Below are 22,976 nucleotides of genomic sequence, written 5' to 3'. Positions count from 1 at the left end.
TAATGTATGAGAAAATGGAAGTGCACTGATATGACAGACAGGACACAACACAGATTGATGTACAAGCAGAAGGACATAAATAGACAAGGCAGAGGTGCTATAGTTGTTACCTAAACACAAAAACTTACATAAGGTAACGAACCACCACAGGGTATGACAAAGGTGATTCTAAGTCACAGGAACGATGTTTTTCATGCTCATACTCACAGAGTAAAACATACTCTTCAGTCTAGATTTGTTTTCATTCAGGTCAAGGAAAAACATCAAAGAAAGGGCTTAACCCTGAGAGGCACTAACTGCTTCCTGCAAGGTCCTGAGCACCCTGATCTCCCACTGAACTAGTGGGTGCTCAGCACGTCTCAGAATTGGGCCCAGAGATTGAACAAATAGAAATTTTCCATGACAGAGAAAACACAGGGACTGTAACATGCTGTATCTTAAGGACAAGATGGCAGCTGCATTAGGCAGGGAGAAAATCTACTTGTAAAAGTGTAGTATTTAGAAAACAGCCTTTAATTTACATTGCTATGTGTAGAAAGAATAGTTAGAAATAATAGGCAAGATTCTGCCCCCCCACTCACACTGAGTAATACCTCACTCTCCTAACTCTGATTTCAATGGGGGTTGCTTGTGGGGTATTGTACTAGTCAACATAAGGGTGGCAGAGTCTGGCCCAACAAGAGAATAATGGGCCAGATCCTCAGCTCATGGAATGCAGCATGGCACTGTTGGCTGGCCCAATATCATTAGAAGAATCCAGATAAGCCAGAGTAGAAGTCAGTTACAGTGATTAGTGTAAGAGAGCCAGAGCCAGAGCCTGACAAGAAAATTCATATATATATATATATGGAGAGAGTGGAGAGAGAGAGAGAGATCAACACTCAGAGATCATCCAGAGCTCAGAGATGATAATAGAGAGCCCCTGACTAAACCAGCCCTAATTAGAGAATGGGCCCACCTGAGAGAAATTAGGTGATTTCAGGTTTAACTGCTGAGTGGGCCCAGCTGAGGAAGGGCTGGAGGAAAGAAAATGCTGGGAGTCAGAAGATGCCTGCAGGGTTTTGAGTGAGCAAGGAGGCACCTGGGATAATCAGGGAACAGATATGGAGACCCAGAAGGGAAGGGAAGGGAAGGGAAGGAAAGAGGTGAGGAAGAAAGGAAGGAAGGAAGGACCTTGCTGAAGAAGAGCTGTGGAGAGGGTGGAAGCTTTTTATTTCTGTTAGATAGTTTTGATCTTTAGTTTGGATAGCTGACCCTGGAAGGAATGGGCTAAAGACTGTGCCCTGGCTGGAGGGATGAGTTATCTGAAAGAAACCACCACAGCCCCAGAGTGACTGTTGACAAGGGCTGCTACCCTACAAGGAGACTGTGATGCCATGCCTGGCCATAAGGAAGTGCAGAGTGGTGAGTAAACCCTGTTACAATGCTTTTTCTTACATTACTTTAACTGCAGCATGTCTGAAACAACTATATTTTTGTAGTTTTCCTTGTCCACTGTCTTTTTTTCTACACCTCATGGCAAGCGCTGTATCTCAGCCCTAGTCTACATCCAGCTCCTTCTTCCTTCCAAGACAGTCTCACTGATGATAGCGCCTCTGGCAAACAGTAAACAACTGACTGTCCTTGGCCACTTTGATATTGTGTGAGTACATGTGCTGCCAGACCCCTATCTGCAGAAGCGGTTCTTTCAGCAAGAAATTAATATGAAGTGATTTACTTTGTCCATATTGGATCCAAGGTTAAGGCAGTGTGGGGAATAACTGCAGGTTCCACTTGCATTTGAAATTTTATTTCCATATTCCATAAGTCCTTTGGAAGAAATTTCATACAAAATGAAATCAAAGATTGCCTACTTGAAACTTCTTTTTTGGATGGGATAAGTATTGTTAGTAAGCTTTGAATTTACTTAGCTCCTGGCCTAGCCCAAATGTGGCGTGTCTTTATTTTTTTATTCTACATAGATTGTGCTGCCTTGGAACAATAAATAAACTTCAAACTAGAAAAGGCACATTCTGCTCATTAAGGGCTGGCTTCCTCTCCCCTTTACTTTCACTGAGCAGTACTTTTATTCCACAAGTCGTCCCCCTGACTTCAGTGGGAAACTTTCCAAATAAGATACTAAAAGTGTGTGCTGTAGCAGCATTGATCCCTTGTTGCCACATTTTCAAGAGCTCAGTTCCCATTTGGGTGCTTTAGTGAAGTGGCCAGACTTTCAAAAGTGCTCCATACTTGCCTGCTCCCACCATTGTAGCCTTTGGAAAATCTGATGCTAAAGGTTTGTCAATGCCCTAATTATGTTCTTCAAAGGCAGACAGAATGTGGGATCTTTTATGGTAGAACAGTTCTGAGACATAGCTCAGGATAACAGAACAGACTTGATGCTGCAATTCAGCTAATTAAAATGATTGTAGTCATTTCCTGAACTACATTTCCCAGGATTATTTCAACCTAAGAGCAGAACTCTTCCTCTTCCCAGGTATAAATGCCAAGCCCTGGAAAGTCTTGATAGAGGGTCTTAAACAGCATAGTGTAGAGACCATGCAACCAGGTATGCATGGATGTCTAAATGACTCCCTTTCATTAGCCCTGATTTAGCTACTCCCTCCAAAAACTCTGTACTTTAAAGTTTCCTGTAATTATATGCTTTCTTAAATACTCCTTTTTTTACCAGTTCACTACCCGTCTGAAGTCTTGACCTGCTTGTTTCAGGAATGCTTGTGTGTTTGTCACTCTCAACATGCTGGACAGCAAAAGAAAGATGTGGAGAAATTGGAGAGGGTCCAGAGAAGAGCTAGAAGAATAATTAAAGGTCTTGAGAACATGACCTATGAAGGAAGGCTGAAAGAATTGGGTTTGTTTAGTTTGGAAAAGAGAAGACTGAGAGGGGACATGATAACAGTTTTCAGGTATCTAAAAGGGTGTCATCAGGAGGAGGGAGAAAACTTGTTCACCTTAGCCTCCAGTGATAGAACAAGAAGCAATGGGCTTCAACTTCAGCAAGGGAGGTTTAGGTTGGACATTAGGAAAAAGTTCCTAACTGTCAGGGTGGTTAAACACTGGAATAGATTGCCTAGGGAGGTTGTGGAATCTCCATCTCTGGAGATATTTAAGAGTAGGTTAGATAAATGTCTCTCTGGGATGGTCTAGACAGTATTTGGTCCTGCCATGAGGGCAGGGGACTGGACTCGATGACCTCTCGAGATCCCTTCCAGTCCTAGAATCTATGAAAGAAGTAGGAGGGTGGGGTGAAGCAGAACATAGCCATGCAGATATCAGTTCATTTCTATACATGCATGTGCCTATTCCATACATGCACAGGAACCTGAGATCACCTGACTCATTTGCTCACTGGCATAGCAAGCTGCGTTTCCCCAAACGAGAAAATAAACCCCAAATAAATGATCACATCCCCCCAATCTAATTCACAAAATAAAAGCACTAGGTAATTGTGCAACTGGTGCCATGTCCAGCTACTGCAGAGTATTTATCTATCCTAGCTATTAGTTAAACCACCATCCCCATAGTACTTTATATAGGTGGCCAACACCATTATTAAAAAAACAAACAAAAAAAAGAATTGTTCATTGCTGTATAGAAAATGAGCCCTATGGGGTATATTGCGTATTTATAGAATGGGACACATTTTCAAGTTTGCCCCATTGTCCTCTACTGGGGGCAGACCAAGAATATTCTAGCATTTTATTTTGTAAAATATATGGGCTTTTCCTGATCTCCAGCAGAGGGATGCTCCACAGGCAAGGGATCTCAGCTCCAGAGGGAAGTGTAACTTGACCAGTGAGTGTTGCTTTTTCCCCTCCAAGCTCTGTCAGTCATATTTTTTGGTGTGGATTGGTATGTTCTTGAAGGGTTGCACAGAGCCCCTGATCTAGCTCCCATTATTGGAGCTTTATAGACAAGGGGTAGGACCTGAAAGCAAATCTTGCACTGGGGAGACACTGCAGGGCATTGAACATGGCCTAAAAGCTGTTGCCAAGGTGATGCTGTCAGGAGTAGTTCCAGCATGCTGGACCAGTTGAAGCTTCATCTAGATTGGGCTGATTGAGGAAGTAGAGTGGACGGTAAAGGCATGTATTGCTGCATCCAGGGCTTCATCTGGGATGGGCAGGGGGATTGTTTCCTGCTTCTGTTATGCATACCTGGAAGTATAAAACAAAAATCGGTTTCTTTATTGATTCTTTTTCCCCTCAATTTAACATACACATGATAACTTGTTGTAGGGAGTTAGGACAACTCACCTTGATGGTGTCCCTTCTTGGCATGGAAATATTTTATTTATAAAAGTAGCCCTTCCCAGAAGGTCACTAACAACAATATCTAATGGACAGGCAGTAGATACTGAAGAAGTGGAGCCAGTATTTCAAAGCCAGTAAATAAATTACCTATCTGCTTTAGAAGTACGTTTTAGTTTCCTCTTTGAGTGCTAGCTAACAGATCTTTTATGGCCAAACCTCAGCATCTGCACAAAGTCTTAGGCAAATCCAGAAACTACATGTAACTGACCAATTTGCCACGCACATAAATCTGCCTACAAATGTTGAGGAAGTCTTTAAGGAGGTCTGTTAAACATTTGGCCCTGAGAGTCATGCAAGAAAGGTAGAAATGTAAAAGTTGTTCCACTTATTTGTAGCAGATTGCTTCTTTAATGTGCATGTCCAGCATGTGTCTTTATGATGACAGTTAAGGGACAGGCTGAATCTGCTTTAAATTGCAAAATCTATTGGATAGAGGGATGGTGTCTGTAGCCTCTGTTTGCCTGAAGCTGGGAATGGGCGATGGGGTAGAGTACGTGATGATTACCTATTCTCTTCATTTCCTCTGAGGCACCTGGCATTGGCCACTGCTGGAAGACAGGGTACTGGGCTAGATGGACCTTTGGTCTGACCCAGTATGGCCATTCTTATGTTGAATAAGTTTCATCAAGATGTGTTCAGCTACTGAGGTTCTTATCATCCCAGAAGAAATGTAACATTTTCATGGACTCTGTCTGCAAGGGTTTCACTACATAGATTGCCATATTCAGCTGCTTGATGACCTTAAAGGGCCCATCCCCGGCAGCCTGTAGTTTCTCTTTCTCACGAGAATGAGAACTGTCACCTGGTCCCTGGTAGCATAGGAGAGGGCACCTATTTGCTTCCCTTGGGCCTAGGGTAAATTTTCCCTGGACAAGTCCATGAGCTCAGTGAGCTTTTCCAGGAAAGTGAGTACATATTCCACCTCCGATTTTCCATCAGAGGAGGCCTTCCCCTCCCATTCATCCCTCAGCAAGTACAGGGGTGCCCTCACTTTCCTCCCATACAACAACTCAAGAGGAAAGAACATGGTTGATTCCTGGGGCACTTCCCAGTACGTGAACAGCAGGTGGGGTAAATACTTGTCCCAGTCCTGTGGGTACTGGTTCCTAAAGGTTTTCAGCATCATCATTAGCGTCCCATTGAATCTCCTCACCAGCCTGTTGGACTGAGGGTGATATGCTTGAAGTCCAGCTATATCAGACCCCACGCTTCTCCCACAAGCACTGGAGCAGAGTTGACATGAAATTGGAGCCCTGGTCTGTAAGGACCTCCTTGGGGAACCCCACTCTGCTGAAAACGGTCATCAGTGCATCTGCCACAGTATCTGCCTCAATAGAGGACAAGGCCACAGCCTTAGGATAGAGAGTAGCGAAATCTACCACCACCAGATTGTATTCTTTCCCTGTCCGGGTTGCTTTGCTGAGGGGGCCACTTTCTGGAAAAGCTCTTCTATGATGGGCTGGGGCCCCAAAGCTGCTTTCCCTCTGTCCCAGGTCTTCCCCACCCTCGGGCAGGGGTCGCAGGACATGCAGTACTGCTGGACGGCATCAAATATCCTGGACCAGTAAAAAGTTCTGTAGCAGCCTCTGCCTGGTGCACTGGATTCCCTGGTGTCCTGAGAGAGGGATATTATGGGCCAGGTACAGTAGCCTGTGGCAGTACTTCTGGGGGACCACTAGCTGTCTCCTGATCCCCCACGGTTCCACTTCCCCTTGGGGAGCCCATTCCCGGTACAGGAATCCCTTCTCCCTGTGACATTATTGACATGAACTGGGACCGTATAGATCATTGTTGCAACCAAAGTCCTGTAGTGGAACCAAACCTTAGATACCCTATTTGACCCCCTTTATATAAGACAAGGTTATGGTTTGTTGGTTATGTGTATCATGTATCTGTATATGTGTATCATTTTTGTAGTTGAAGTTATGAATATTGGCTCTATACTATCTGTATTTCAAACTTCTGTTATGCTTCTGGGTGACCCCCACAGACAAGTTGGTGTCAGCTCTGCCTAGCCTGCTTGATGGCCCATTAAGGACCATCAGCTATATAAGTGACCCACTGAGAGAAGGCAGATATGCCTTGTGATTCAGTAACTTGTCCATGTGACTCCAAACTCCATTTTGCTGTAATTTTCCACGGTAAGGACAAAGTGGTGTTCTTACACCCGGAAAAGACTGTAAAAGGCTGATGTCTCGTCTCCATCTTGTCTTCAATCCTGCTTCTTATCTTTGGAGGGACTTTGCTACAAACAGAATCTCTAAACAAAGGATGATGACCCATCCCAGCTGTGGATGTACTCCAGAGACTTGATTTGAACCTGCAGTTTATTCTATCACTGCTACAAGCCTGAACCAAGAACTTTGCCATTTCTGTATGTAATTGATTCCATTTAACCAATTCTAGCTCTCATCTCTATCTTTTTCCTATTATGAATAACCCTTTAGATTCTAAAGGATTGGCAACAGCATGATTTGTGGGTAAGATCTGATTTGTATATTGACATGAGTGTGGGGCTTGGTCCTTTGGGATCAAGAGAACCTTTTTTTCTGGGATGCTGGTTTTCATAACCATTTGTCCCCATAACAAGTGGCACTAGTGATGATACTGAGAAACTAGAGTGCCTAAGGGAATTGCTTGTGTGACTTGTGGTTAGCCAGTGGGGTGAAACCAAAGTCCTCTCTGTCAGGCTGGTTTGGTTTGCCTTAGAGGTGGAAAACCCCCAGCCTTGGGCTGTAACTGCCCTGTTTTAAGCAATTTGTCCTGAACTGGCACTCTCAGTTGGGTCCCGCTAGAACCAGCATCGTTACACTCGCACAGGAATCTTTCCCAGCAGCCTTGCCCCAGGGGTTTCGCTGTGCTGTGGCCAGCAAGTTCCCTTAGCTTCTCGAAGAAGGGATCCTTCTGCAGCTCAGTCTGGAATTCAGCGGCTGGGAAAGGGATGGGGACCTGCTCCCTCTCCGTGGCTGGTTCCAAGGCCGCAGACCCACCAAGTCCTGTCCCTGGTGACTCCTTTCCCACCAGGGTAGGGACCTGCGCCCCCGGCAGGGCATGGCCCCCAGCGTCAGGGCAGAGTGTCCTTTGCTGGCTCCGGCAACAGGTGATGACTAGGGTGCTCTGAGGGCTGCCAGGTCACCCCCCATCAGCACCTCAGTTGGGAACTGATGTTGCATCTTCACATTCTTTAGGCCTCTCCTTGGCCCCTCATTTCAGATGTACCCTTGCCATGGGTACCTTAATTGGTGGTCCACACATGCCCATCAGGGTTAGGTAGGTGTTGGGCACCACTCGGTTTGGGCCCACCACCTCAGGTCGGGCCAGCGTCACTTCAGCGCCCATGTCCCACTACACAGTGACCTGCTTTCCATCCACCTCCAGGGAAATGAGGCACTTGCTCCTCATGGGCTGCCCCACACCCACCCTGTACACTGAGAACTTTGAATCCAGAGCATCGAGCCTCCCTGAGGAGCTGGCCTGGGAGACTCCTCTCTCTTGGGCCATTGCTAAACTGCCAGCCCCTCCCACCTGGGGAGCTCACCTCTCCTCCGGCTGGGCTTCCATCCAGTTAACCCTGTGAGGGCTCGGTTTGCTCATCCTGTCCCTGAGCTTTTGGTACCAGGCCCATCTGTGACCCCTCTGCTCAGAGTAATTATATCTCAGGTCCTGTTAGTCCCCTGAGGCTGGTCGGTCAGCTCTGGTATTGGCTGTGCCTCTCGGGAGGGATTTATCTGACAATTCCTTCAGGGAAGCCTCTGGGTGATTCACCTTCTGCACCGATGTGGGCCTGTCTCCCTGGGATTCCATTCAATATCCCGACCTGCTGTCTACAAACTCATCAGCTAGCAGCCCTGTGCGGCTCAGGTCCTTCGGCCTCTTGTCCACAAACCACATCCTCAGGTCAGCGGGACAGGGCGCTCCAGCCCCATTAGTTCAATCCCGTCCTCCTTGGTCTGGGTCTCGGCCCCATACACCCACTTGTGGGTGTATTTTCCCCCATCCGCGTGACCAGTTCCAGATAGGTCATCCCCTGGGTCTTCTGCACACTCCAGAACCTTTTCCTGTGTGCCTCGGAGGTCAGTTCAAACTCGCACAGCAGGGCTTGTTTGAACAGTTCATAGTCCCCTGCTTCCACCTCATCCATCTGGCTGAACTGTGTGGCTTTGGGACCCAGTAAGGGAGTGAGATGCTGAAGCCTGTCTGGGAAGAGCAAGACAGGGATGTCGGAGGTGTCATACCTGGGCCACAAGGTGGGGGGCAGTGTCTAAAGCCAGTGCCGACCCAGGTGGAGGTGATGAGATATTGGCCCGCTCCTCAGACTAAAAAGCAGGTCCAGGCTTTCGTTGGGATGGCAGGATACTACCGGAGGTTTGTGCCCTACTTTAGCTCCATAGTCACCCCAATTACTGAACTGAAGGTGGTCTGAACCGAGCAGTGCCAGAGGGCTGTCGGTGCTCTGAAGGAGGCTCTCTGGTCAAGGGCCTGGTGCTGGTAAACCTGGATTTTGACAAGCCCTTTATGGTGTTCATGGATGCCTCAGAAAAAGGGCTGGGTGCAATGCTAATGTAGGTTGACAGAAATGGACTGACACATCCCATTGTGTACCTGAGCAGAAAGCTGCTGCCTGGGAAGCAGGATTCTGCACCCATAGAAAAGGAATGTATGGCCATGGTGTGGGCCCTTAAAAAGCTGCAGCCATCTATTTGGGCGGCGCTTCACTGTGTATACTGAGCATTCGCCCCTAATGTGGCTACAGCAGATGAAAGAGGCCAAAGTAAAGCTCCTGAGGTGGAGTCTCCAGCTTCAGGATTATAACATGAAGGTGGTTCATGTTCAGGTAAGCGCTGATGCATTTTCATGGCAAGTGGCCCCGCTGAGTTTGGTCTTGGAGGGGGGAGATGTGACAAAGAGGTGCTTTATTCATATTGTGTTGCATGTGAGTCTTCCTGCCGTATATTAATACTGTGTGTTGCTTAGTTTCCGAGAGTACTGCAATAATAATTAGTTGGTGGTAAATGGGGGTGTGCTTTTGCTGAGGCGCTCAGGACAGGTAATCGTCATTCTGTCACTCTGAGCTCAGAAGATGGCGGCCTGCAAGGATTTTAAAGATTAATATTTGCCACTCCAGGCTTGTATTACACTGAAAGATTACAGCTTCTCTCTGACTTGGGCTTGGTAAATGCTGCCAGAATCCAAATGCAACCTCCTCCCCTTTCGATGGCCGATAGGAAAATTTACCAACTCAGTGTTTGGCTATAACTGCCGCAAGGGGGCCCGCCGATTGGCCGCCAGTTTGACCTTGGATTGGTAACGCTGCCACCACTCAAGTTCAGAACCCCTGTGAGAGCCCAGAAGTGGTGGCAGCGTTACCAATCCAAGGTCAAACTGCCAGAGTGGGGATTCAGCCTTGACATAGTTGCAGAGGAGTCGGATCATTTTGAGCCAGAAGCACAGAGCTCAGGATTTTAAGAGGACGCATTTTTTCTTTTGGGAGCCTGCAAAGCCAGGGAGTCTTTTTTTCTTTTCCTTGTCCTTTCTCTTCCTCCTGATGGGGAGCAGGCATGCAGAGGGTTCAGCCTACAAAGCCAGGGAGTCCAACAAGCTTTTTTTTTTTTAAGACTTTTTTCAGAAGAATTCGGTATTGTTCCTGGTTAGTAACTGACTGATGTAGTCCGCCAAACAGGGGCCTGAATTTCAGAGATTGAGGGAGGGGAGAACATTGATAATCCTAATTTGAATGGCCTATTCCTAGTCTCATAATTGACATGAAATTTTGTTTGTGGTGTACATCCAAGAATGAAGTTAGTCTGGGAGCACATACAGATAATGAGATGGGGTGGGAGGGATCACAAACCTGAGAAAAGTTCATTTGAGCACAGGCTTAATATTGAGGAGCAGTGCTTGTAAATGTATTGTGGGCAGGTTCTGGATACATACCCTCTTCTTCCCACCAAAATCAAATCAAGTTTGTATGTGAGTGCACACATACCAGATTGATGGGATCTGGGCATGCTAATTACAAACTACTGTAATTGGTGTTTGTTAAGGGGTGCCTGCAATCTGGGTTACTAGGGAGGAGGGCACCAATCTGGCCTCTTCCAACATGACCATCTCCTACATTACACATCCACAACAAGAAGTTTTCTGGAGGAAATGTAACCCGATGAAAGAGAGAAGTAGAAAAGGGGGCCATGTTCAGGTGTGGTGCGTGGTTTGTTAGAATGGAAAGTCTAATGATCATTCAGTAATTGTTGTTTTTAATATGGAAGTACTGCAAACTGGGACACTGGTTCATCAATGTATTTACATATGTTCCCAACTGGAAGCACTAACATCAGTGGACTGGGTTATAGACTTTGTTAGTCACATGCATATGTACTCTGTGGAACTGGGGCTTTAAGGCTGGACAATTACAGGTTTTTTTCTGTTCTCGTTCTTCATTTATTTACTATTTGGTTAAACAGGTATTTAATTCAAACCACTACTAGTATAGGTTGCCATTTTGTATAAAATAATACTTTATTTATAAATAAATATCTTTGTAAAATACATAAATAAGAGCAATAAATAAAAAATTGACTTCCATAAATATCCTGTCACACATAAATAGTAGCAACATCTTTTAAAATTCCACTGCATCTCATTTCGCATGATGTATAAAATATCAATAGATTTCAGATCGTATTTCTAAAAATTTTGGTTTCCAAACTATTTTGTGAGTTTGTCTTATAATTGAAAATTTTCTAATTCTACTTGGATTCTCTTGCCAGCACTGAGGCTGAACTGCTTCTCTGTTAGGAAATAATTGCTATCTCTTCTTTTTCATGCTCCTAAGCTCTAGGTTATAGAATATCAGGGTTGGAAGGAACCTCAGGAGGTCATCTAGTCCAACCCCCTACTCAAAGCTGGACCAATCCCTAAACAGATTTTTGCCCCAGATCCCTAAAGGGCCCCCCTCAAGGACTGAGCTCACAATGCCAGGTTTAACGGGCCAATGTTCAAACCACTAAACTATCCTTCCCCCCCGCCGGGGCCTTTCTTCCTGGTCAGAGAATCCCATTTCCTATCATTGCAACCAAACATGTCTCCAGATGCCCAACTTGCTGATGAGTCTAGGTTGGAATCTCTGAATGAAAGTCCCACCTCAAGTGGCTTAGGAGAGGGTTTTTGGTTTTTTGTTTTTGTTTTTTTTTGTTTGTTTTTTTTTTTGCAAAAGCAGCAGGAAATGCTTTGGAAGATTTTCTGGATTGTCACCTGGGCACTTTCCTTCAGGGACACTCAGGGCTTGAGAACCTCTTGGGACCACCCAAAATCTCTCTCTTCATTCTAACATTATAGCATTTTTCTTTTGGAAGTTGTTCTTGTTCACATTTGTTCTGCTGTTATACTGTGGTTATACTGCATGTTAGGGTTCAGAGATGAGATTTGATCAGAGAAGAGTTGAAGCACATACATATACAGCAAACATATGTCAGCAATGTTAAAGGACCAATCCTTCCTTTTAAAATTCTTAATTGTTTTGTAACTTTTTTGATATCCTTCATTCATAACGGTTTTCAAGTACATAAAAGGTTACTGCAAGCAGGTAGGAGGGAGAAAAAATTGTTCTCCTTAACCTCTGAGGATAGGACAAGAAGCAATGGACTTCCAGAAGTCCCTCTTACTGAGCCCGGGTTGCGGCAGCGGCAAAAGGGGCTCCCAGAGTGTGTGAGGAGCCGGAGAAGGAGGGAGGGAGGCGGAGTCCCCTGGAGCCGAGCCCAGGCTGCAGCAGCAGCGAAAAGGGCTCCCAGAGTCAGGGCTGCACGAGGGAGAGCAAGTGGGGCAATTTTCCCCGGGCCCCACCGGGGCCCCCACAAGTATGTCGGAGGCTCCTCCTCCTGTTTCCATGTCCCCCCCCATCACCCGGTGTCTCAGCTGGCAAGGGGGTGGGGCTGCAAGCTGCAGCCGAGCGGCAGGAACTCAGGCCCTGCTGGAACACCATGCCGCTGCAGCGCTGTCCGGGAGAGGGGGTAAGCAGAATGGTAAGGGGCCGGGGCCAGAGACGGGCACCCCCCTGACCCCAGCCCCTCTGAGCTGGGCACCCCTGACCCCATCCTCCCCATGGCCCTGACCCCCAGCTCCGAGCCCAGCCCCTCCGAGCCGGACACCCCCTGTCATAAACAGATAAGTAAGAGTTAATAGAACAGAAGTACTTCATCTCTCTTTTGCCTGTAAAGGGTTAACAAGATCAGTGAGCCAGGCTGTCACCTGACCAGAGGACCAATAAGGGGACAGGATACTTTCAAATCTTGAGGGAGGGAAGTTTTTGTGTGTGCTGTTAGTTTTTGGTTGTTGTTCACTCTGGGGGCTCAGAGGCACCAGATGTGCAACCAGGTTTCTCTCCAATCTCCCTGATACAGGTTCTTATAGATTCAAAATAGTAAGTACTAGGTGATAAGGCTAGTTAGGCTTATGCTTATTTTCTTTATTTGCAAATGTGTATTTGGCTGGAAGGAGTTCAAATTTGCATTTTGCTGAAAGGATTTTAATTTGTACTTGTATACCAAGGCTGGGAGGGTATTCCCAGTGTCCATAGCTGAAAGACCCTGTACCTATTCCATTTTAAATTTACAAAGATAATTTTTACTTTTTTTTTCTTGTTTAAGAACCTGATTGTTGTTTTTTATTCTGGTGAGACCCCAGGGGACTGGGTCTGGATCCACCAGGGTATTGGTGGGGAGAAAGGAGGGAAGGGGGAGAGAGAGGTTAATTTTCTCTCTGTGTTAGGATTACTTTCTCTCTCAGGGAGAGTCTGGGACGGGGAGAGAGAAGGAGGGGGAAAGGTGCATTTTCCTCTCTGCTTAAGATTCAAGGAGTTTGAATCACAGTGATCTTCCAGGGTAACCCAGGGAGGGGAAGCCTGGGAGAGGCAATGGTGAGGGAAAGGGTTTACTTTCCTTGTGTTAAGATCCAGAGGGACTGGGTCTTGGGGATTCCCAGGCAAGGTTTTGGGGGGACCAGAGTGTACCAGGCACTGGAATTCCTGGTTGGTGGCAGCGCTACAAGTACTAAGCTGGTAATTGAGCTTAGAGGAATTCATGCTGGTACCCCATCTTTTGGATGCTAAGGTTCAGAGTGGGGAATTATACCATGACACCCCCCGACCCCATCTCCCCACAGCCCTGAGCCCAGCCCCTGTGAGCCAGGCACCCCCCAACCCCAAGCCCAGCTCCCCACACAGCCCAGGGCAACAGCAGCACCACCCCCAGGCAGCGACAGCCCACTGGCATCAACAATCACCATCACCCAGCAACAGCCCATCATGTAATTGCAAATGTTTACATACCATTAAAGCATTTTATGTTTTTAAATAATGCATTTAGTGTATTTTCAAATTATTACAAATTAATTTTTGAATGTATTTCACGAGTTATTTTTTACACTTCCAAATACATGTTACTATAGTATTGCAACGTATTTTTTTTTATGGAAGGGGCCCCTGAAATTGCTTTGCCCCAGGTCCCCTGAATCCTCTGGGCGGCCCTGTAATTGTCAGTCTGGGAGTTTATCCAACAGGCAACTTTCCACTAAGGCAGCTATTAAAAATCAACTTCCAGAGGCCTTTCTTAATCCAGACTGAGAGGCCAGTGGCCATGTGAGGAAATTGCCCCTTCCATCCTAGGCAGTACATGGCCCTTTCTAGGAAAGACCAAGTCCTGGAGGAAAAATGACTGTTGTGAAATAACATCCTGAGGAGATGCCTTTTTCAGTTGTTGGAGGAGTACCATATGGGGAAATGCTCCCTTTTCACCTGACCAGGAATTTGAACCCTGGACCGTCGGATTAAAAGTCTGATGCTCTACCAACTGAGCTAGCCAGGCTCATGGAAAAAAAGGGCAAGTTTGATGCAGAAGAGAAACTAGTCAAGAAAAAGAGGGCAGAAAATTTGCTACTCTTGCTTCTTTAGTAGCCCTAGGCCCATCTTGCTTCTCCATGTGGCACCCAGAGACATTCTTCTTTTTTTAGTTAAATATCAGATCCAGGAGAAAACACAGTTATACAAAGCAAAATAAAATTGACCTGTTTCATGCAGTGCTACATTGACCTCTATTCAGACTGAGCCTAAGGGAGGGCCTTGCTTTGGGATCAAACATGCCCTCTTGTGCGAGTCACAACAGCTAGCAGGCAAGAGACAGGCTACCATGTCATTGAAGAGAGCAAGAGGAAGCTTTGGAAATCCCAGAATAATTAGCTGGCAATGAAAGGACCCCACAATTCTACAGGGGCTTGAACTTTGATTTCAGGATTCACAGCTCTGAATACCAGCCCAGAGAGTTTGACTTCTGGCATGAAAGACTCTGTGGGGACAATTTTTTCTCTCAGGGAATACCCAGTGGGAATATGCCTTTCTGGCCAGCCCAACATTTGCTCAAAAAACCAGCACACAGCACTTTCTTACAGGCCCAGAGGCCTTTCTTCCTCCAGACTGTAATGCCAGTGGACAGGTGAGGAAGTAGCACTTTCAGTCCCAAGCAGTAAAGAGCCCTTCCTAGGAAAGGCCAAGTTCTGAAAAGGAAAAACTGAAGTCAAAGAGAGTCCTCAAGAGATGCCTTCTGAAAATCTTGGGGAATTGTCCTTCTACCTGACCAGGGACTTGAACCCTGGACCCTCAGATTAAAAGTCTGATGCGCTACCAACTGAGCAAATTTGATGCTGAAAAGAAACTGCTCAGAAAATGAGGACAGAAAACAATACAGAAAACCTGATGCTTTCACTCTCTTAGCAGTCCTAGCCCCAGCCTGCTCCTCCATCCGGCCCCCTGAGGCCTTATTCTTTTTTTACTTAAATAGCAAATCCAGGAGAAAACACAGTTATACAAAGCAAAACGAAATCACAAACAGAAATGTCATTGGAAATACAAAAATTAAAAAGGAAAACGCAATTCCCATCACTTTATCATGTCTGGGCCATTCCTGTATCGAGAGCACCTGCTAAGGGCCCTGTGTGCTTACGAGAAACCTGGAGAAACTCATACCACAGCCTGAACATGAAACTCAACTGCTCCCAGGTGCTGCAGTAAAACCCTTTCCCTGCTATGACGTTGCACTCCATATGATTTTATTAAAATATGCTAATGAGTGTGAATATAATGTAACTGGAATATGCTTTATGCATGTAAGGTAGCATTACAAAGTTTATAATCGACTGTGTGTGTTCATCGTATGTGTATGAACCGATCATTCTTGTATCTGAAACTAGAAATATGAACAATAACTCTGAGGTCTTGTTGTAATGATGCAAAGTGTGGGCCACTAATAGTGGTTTGGACTCTTGATGGCTCCCATTAACCAGGACAATTGACTGTAGATGGCTCTGTCCTGCACCATCTGTGAGTCAGGCCAGGAAAAATGAAGGCTTGGGGTCTCACAGGACATGTGAGCATGTCACCTGGTACAGGAATCCATCTTAAACCTGGGGCTTTTCCCCAGGAGAGAGACAAAAAATTCCTGCCTTGTACCAAAGTTATATAAGGGGGTAGAACAGAAGAAAGGTGGCTGCAGTCATAAGAAATCCCCTAGCTACCACCTGAGCTGGAACAAGGATTACGCCAGGTGAAAAGATTGGGCCCAGACTAGAAATAAGCCTAGTCTGCAAAAGAAGCTTATTGGAAGATCTCTGAGGGTGAGATTTTATCTGTATTGAGTTTCATATTGTATTAGGTTTAGACTTGCATGTTTATGATATATTTTGCTCTATGGAGAATACAAACTCTATAGAGAAGGAAAAGTTAATGCCTTAGAAGATTGTGTGTGTGTGTGTGTTAGATGGATGCGAAGGTGTCTAAAAAACACTCTCCTGTAGTCTCTTTTCTCTGATTTCCTTTAGAAAATTTGAAGCAGGGAGCAAAAACCATTGTCTTCTGAGAGGTTTGAACTCAAAGCCTTCAGATTATGAGACTGAGACACTACCAGCTGTGCTAAGAAGGCTTGGAAAAGATTTAGACTCAATGCATATAGAATCCTTCTGCAGCCGTGACCGAGCCAGGAGTGCACTGGAAGAAGCATGGGGATATGGTGCCCAGACACCTTTCCTGGCAGCTAATAGATCAATTTTCCCTGACAGTGAACAATCTACTGGAATTCATAGCAGCAGAGGGTGGATATTTCCAAGCTGAGCATCAGCTTCCACATTTCAGAACTTATTCTCCTTTTCCTAGTAGGGTACTTTCCATGTGAATTGGGCAATACAAGTTGGGGAAGCTACAGGGGTAATAGAAACCAGTATTTAAGGTAAGGTTTGAACTCATAAGCCCAGCAGTAGCCCCTTTTGCACTAACCAGTAGCACCACTGCAGTTGCTTCTTAGGCAAAGCTGGGAAGCAGGCAATTATCAGTCTCTGTGGTTCACACCTTTGCCTGGTAATTGCAAGGCTGCTGGTTCATACCTAACTAAAGATGCGACTTTTCAGCCATGAGACTCCAGGATATTTTAACAGGAAGAAAATCTCCTCATTTCTGGTTTAGCCCCATTTTACCCCTTCTGCCTGTCTTCTCCCCCACACGATCTCTTTCCTTCCCCATTGGGGCCATACAGAGAGGAGCCCCAGTCACTGAGAAGTTCCCTTTTCTCCTTCACAGAGGGCTTTAACGCCCCTTATCTCACTCAGGCTCACAACCACCCAGAGTTCAAGAACTGTCCCTGTTCCCATTGGACAGATGAGGGGAGCCTGAGGTCCAGAGAAGGGAAGTGACTTACCCAAGGGCCTACAAAGCAAAGCGGTGGCAGAGCCATAAAGAAAAGCCACCAGTTCCAACTCCTGTTCTAATGGACAACAAACCCTCCAGAGGCAGGGATAGAGTCCAGAAATCGAGATGGTGGGGAAATGTCATTCCAACTGTTTCTGTCAGAAAATCCCATTCAGACTAAACCAGTTTGTTTCTCGAAATCATAACAAGTGGGATAAAATTTCTTTGCTAAAATATTTTGTTGCAAAACAAAAGCATCTCCTGTCTGTCACAGTGTGTTAAATTGTCTTGTCGCACACAAGAGGAGACACTTAGATCTCAAACATTAGATAAGATGCTTCAGTCTGAGCTAAGTCATTGCTGCTCTTAACAATTTCAAAATAAAAACATACAAATCAAATAGACTATTTCAGCTATTCTATTATGTGTTAATCTGCTCTGAGTAAACGTGATAGGACACCTCATACTATGCCCTACTCCGAGTGACACTCTCAAGTGGATCCTCATCCTCCGCCCACTGTGAGGTAGGTAGGAGCAGATCATTATTATCTCTACTTGAAAAAGGGAGAAGGTAAGGCTGAAAAAGGAGAATGGACTTGTCTTATGTCACACAGCAAGTCAGTGGCAGAGTTGGGAATTGGACCCAAGAGCCCTGATTTTCAAACTAACCATCGGAACTTGAATTTCAGACATTGAATGACCTGAATAAAGTGCTCTCAGATGAGCTCCAGACCAACAACAGTGCACAGTAATTATTCAGCAAGTATTTGAGGAGAACTGCAATGAACTGCTCAGAATCATGAACTGCTCAGAGACAATTAATGCAGAGAAGCAGCAAAATTTGTCAAACATAGAACTGGTTCTGACTTATTTCCTTGATCTTAAAAGAGAACAACAAGGACCTGAGTCTCCTCCCTGCCAATCAGGGTAGAGCCTGAGGAGGGAAGGCTGAGGTTTCTCACCAGAGAGCACAAAGGATGGGCCAGGTCACCAATGGGGATCACTGTCAGAGCACTATTTCAGCCCCACAGTTTTGGATGGACCACCCACAGTGGGAGCTGCAGAGCACTCCCCTGTAACACACACACACACACACACACACACAGACACCCTGGTGTTGAGAGGGGAACAGGAGAAAGGACAAAAGAAGCAAGAGACAAAGAGAAAGGAGGGAGGGATGGATGGAGGGAAAGGTGAAACAAAAAGGACAAACCCTAATGTCCCCAGTGATTCGAAGGGACAAAATCCCAGGCGTGGAATAAAATTCTGCCTCCTTAAGCTCGTGTTTTCAATGCCTAGAATTCAACTCTCACCAGATGGATCAGACTGAACAGGTTTCAGACCTCCAGGAGGCTCTTGCCTTCTAAACAGGGATGGCTGTTTTCTAGTAAAATCACCACAAGGGAAGGAGAAAACTCGAAAGAGGTTCCTCCTGGCACTCACATCCGTGAACCCGAATACTCTGTCAGTCCTCAAGGAGACCTGGAGAAAGAGACTTGCTGAAGCAAAGCCACAGGGGTCTCTGAGGTTTCCCTGGCCCCTCGCCTCTGTCCTGCCTGGATGATGTCAGCATCTCTCTGTGAAGTCACCACCTCCCCACCACCTTTGACCGATAGTCTGAGGTGCTGAAAAAGGCCTTTGTGATGTCACTGCCACACCCCTCCCTTGCTGTGTTAATGTCCTGCCCCTGGCCAGGCTCTTTGCAGGTTTAAGCTACTCCCTGTGGATCACCCCACTCAAGGAGCGTTCGTTGTAGGAAGCAAGCTGGCTAGACAGGAAAATATCAGACGCTGCTGCCAATGCTACACTCAGTTTTTCAGAAATTAGTCGACTTTATGGCCAGAAGAGACCATTAGAGCTTCTAATCTGACCCCCTGCATATTGCAGGCCTCCTGTATGACAAAAGAGCTACTTTGGAGGCAAACACATTCCAGAAAGGCATCTAGTCTTCATTAAATGACATCAGGAGATGGCAAATCCACCACTTTCCTTGGTAGCCTGTTCCTGTGGTGAATCATCCTCACTGTTGAATATTTGTGCCTTAGTTGTAATATGAATTTGTCTCTTTTTACCTTCCAGCCGTTGGGTCTTGTTATGCCTTTCTCTGCTCAATTAAAAAGCCCTCTAACACCCAATATTTTCTCTCCATTAAGGCCCTTCAACACTTCAGTGAAGTCACCTTTCAATCTTCTTTTGATAAGCTAAACAGACTGAGCTCTTTCAATAGCTTACTAGAAGGCATTTTTCTCCAGCCCTCAGAACATTTGGTGGCTTTTTGCTGCCCCAGCTCCAATTTCACATCATCTTTTTCAGCCGAGGACACCAGAACTGGAGGCAGCATTGCAATATCAGTCTCACTGATACCATGTCACCTCCTGTGACATTAATGACTTAATCTGTAACTGTATAGATCACCATTGTGACCACTGTTCTATATTTGCAGCCAATATTATAGAAAAGTTGCCACGTAAGGGGTCTGTGAAGAGGTTCTGATTGACTGATTATAATGATGCTATCTCTAGATGTGTATCATTTTTGTAGTTGACGTTATGAATATTGGTTCTATGCTGTCCATATTTCAAACTCGTGCTCTGCTTCTGGGGAACACTCAAGACAAGTTGGTGTCAGTTCTGCCTAGCCTGCTTGATGGCCCACTAAGGACCATCAGTTATACAATCGACCCATTGAGAGAAGGCAGATACACCTTGTGACTCATCAAGGTATGCAGGGACCTGCCTGTGGACAGAACTCAAAGGTTTTTCTATGCCACGTGCTGGATAGAGTGTCCTTGGGACAAAGAAAGCAAAGACCACGTGGCAAGAGACTATAAAAGGCTGATGCCTCATCTCCATCTTGTCTTCAGTCCTGCTTCATACCTCTGGAGGGACTTTGCTACAAACAAGTTCAGCTCTGTACAAAGGACTGAACGCCCCATCCCAGTTGTGGATGGACTCCAGAGACTTGATTTGAACCTGCAGTTTATTCCATAGCTGCTACAGGCCTGAACCAAGAGCTTTGCCATTACTTCATGTGAAGGATTAAAAATCTATTTGCTCTTTATGTAGCAACCTGGTGCATGGATTGTGCCAGCTCTTTTCCAGACTCAAAGTCCAGAGTATGGTCAAGGACCAGAGGCCTAGCAAATAGTGATAAGCTAAGAGAAAGCTGGGGTAAACAGAAAGCCTTGCTTGCTAAGATAGGCCTGGTCAGCAAATTGCCAGGTGTTGGAGCTAAGAACTAAAGAATTGTGTCTTATTCAGAGATGCAGATTGAACAAAGAATCCCTGTTCCTATTGTGTTTGTTTCTTCTGTAGGGAGACGTTCTTCCCAGAGATCCAGTCTTGAGTTTATGAAAAGTTGTCACGTCAGTATAAGATATGTCATCCTTCCACGTCCCTTCCCAGGGACCAATGCCTGCCTTTAGACACACAGAAAATCTTTATTGCCCTATACTTTCACTGTTTCTTTGCTTTAACCCCTAGGAATGTACCTGTTGGACAATCAAAGGAGTTGCTCCATTCCTATGGACCCCAAATCAGAATTCAACATAGATATTTTATACTAACAACATTTTATCAAAGTATTAATGAAATGTTAACTTGCTAACTCGAGACCATGGGTGGAGACATTATGTAATCTGTTAACTATTGGCTAATGTGCTTATCTTGTCTTGCTGCAAAACCTATCCCGGGGTGTGGAACTGCCTACCCCGTCACTTTCCCCTGCTTGTGAAAAATCTATATATTCTATTGTAATTAATTAATTAACAATGTCTCTGAGCCTAATAAGCAAGGTGACACTCCGCCAGCACTGTGTGTAATAAACTCCTATTTTTGACCTCTACACGGTGTAGATTTCTGTCTTTCTCGGACACCTGCTGAATAAAGAGAAGATTCAGGATCCAGCCTGGCTGAATGTGTGTCCTCTCCTCACAGCTTGGTGATCTTTTGAGGAAATGGAGAAGACTGCCTTTGCCTAGCTGTACATTGCTTGCAAAAGAAACAGGTCTTTTTGGTGACAAGTGTTGAAAGGAGGCACTAGACAAATGTGGAGACAGGAAAAATGTCCCCCAACTGGACTGGCATCTGTGGATTCTGAAGTCACAACACAGAACACTAAACACTATTTGAGAACGGCTGGTGTCAGAAGAGTCTCTAACAAGGCCTCTTCCCCCCAGCAGGGGCCTCTCTGTGCACAGAACTCCTGGTAGCGTGATGGCTGCAGGCAGTGGAGAACTCTATTTTGGCATCTCTTTGCCTGTTTTGTGGTCAGCATCTGCAGTGGCTGTTAAAAGGTCTCTAGATAGTGATCTTCGGGAAGAGCTGGCTGAAGAGCCTTCCTACTAACCAGGAGAGCCTGGCTTGGCCTGCCAGTTCTTCCTTGCTGAACCTAGTGTGTCTCTTGGCTCCTTTTTTGTATCTCTTTTCAAAAAAAGAAAAGACCTGTCAGCAGAATCCTTCTAAGTGCTTGTTCAAGACAGAGAGAGCCTTCCTTGCGGCTAAGTCTTTGTGCCATGGGGCATGCCTCATTGCTGTGGTGCCTCTTGCTGGACATCCTGGTAATAAGTTCTGGTTCACCGGTGCGCCTTCATCTAGTGGCATCTGGCTGCATCTGTTTTATCATTAGGACCCATGGCGCTCTCAGGACTTCAGTGTCCTCTTATGGACACAGCCCTCTGGTGTGCCCCACTCAGTTCTCTCCCCGATTCCCAGGGGCAGCTGTTCTCTACCCGGACACTTGCCTCAGTCGCTGGCTGCAGTTCAGGGTGTAGCCACCCGTGTCAGCCACTACGGAGGCAAAAGTCGTGAACGTCCAACCCTGCATCTGTTTCCCTGGACCACTTCCCCACAGCACCAGCACCTTCCTCCGCCTTTGTATTAGGGCCTCAGTCTGGCAGAATTCGGCCAGAAGGTCACTCATGCTCCCCTTACCCACCCAGCACTACTCTGATCATGGTGCCCGCCCACCCTTCCCCAGCCCCAGCCCCAGCCCCAGCCCCAGCCCCAGCCAAACCTCCCTCCTCAAACTCCAAGCAGTGACTAACTCTTGCTGTGCTGAGCAGCCCTTTATATATGGGCTGCTCCAGCAAGCCTTCTCCTGATTGGCTCTCCCAATAAACCCTTTCCTGATAGGCCGGGTTCTGCGCAGCCTCTGCAAGGCTGCCTTAATCTTTCTCCTGCTTGGTTGGGGGCAGACACCTCCCCACACTTTGAAAATGGCAAATGAGAAGTTTAGAGCTGGTGGAAAGGTTACCATGACTGAGAATTGAGCCGAGGTTGCTGCGACTGAAACACAGATCACTAACCGCTATATGATCAGAGTGGCTGGTGGGAGAAGCACATGTTAAAGCCCTCTGTCATCTCAGCTGTGGCTTTCTGTGCACGGAGAGCCAGACACCTCAAGGTCTGCAGGTCTTGAGGGAAATGTGGAATGTCTGTACTTTAGAATTTGCAGGTGTTGTCCTGGGCCATCAAATGGAACAGTTGCAAACACTTTCTTGAGGCAGGCACCATGGCTTAGCTGGCTAAAGCACCTGCCTCCTAAATAGGAGATCCTGGGTTCAACTCCCAGTGTTGCCTTCGTGTATGGCTTTTGTCTCCTCTGCTCACATTTTCCTGTGTCTTCCTAGGAAACAGAAGAGACCTCCCTTGGTAGCCAAGTCATTGCTTGCTAAGGAAAAGGCTTTTTTGTAGAGAAGCATTGGAAAGAATCAAATCACAAGCCTGGAGTTGATGAAAAGGCTGCTGTGACTGGCATTAGCATGGTGGTTGCTTTGACTGCAATAGCTGCAACGTGAGAGTCTGCGCCACATGTCCTTGTGATTCACTGGGGATGTCCACACGCAGATGTCATGTCACCTTCCTTTAGATAGTCACTGATAAAAAATGGAGCAGTTGTGAGAAAAGTCCCAGAGAGTGGCACCGTGGCTAAGCTGGCTGACT

General features: G+C 46.1%; 1 non-coding gene across 1 annotated transcript; it reads right to left on the bottom strand.

Moving 5' to 3' along the window:
• Positions 1-14,097: 14,097 nt before the first annotated feature.
• On the bottom strand, positions 14,098-14,170 carry TRNAK-UUU (transfer RNA lysine (anticodon UUU)). Its single transcript has one exon. It is a non-coding gene; the product is annotated as a tRNA-Lys (tRNA).
• Positions 14,171-22,976: the final 8,806 nt, after the last annotated feature.

The sequence above is a fragment of the Gopherus flavomarginatus genome, chromosome 3, assembly GCF_025201925.1.
Source record: "Gopherus flavomarginatus isolate rGopFla2 chromosome 3, rGopFla2.mat.asm, whole genome shotgun sequence".
In the NCBI taxonomy this organism is placed as follows: Eukaryota; Metazoa; Chordata; order Testudines; family Testudinidae; genus Gopherus; species Gopherus flavomarginatus.
The sequence above is the reverse complement of the archived record's forward strand: the minus strand, read 5'-3'. Positions and strand labels throughout refer to the sequence as shown.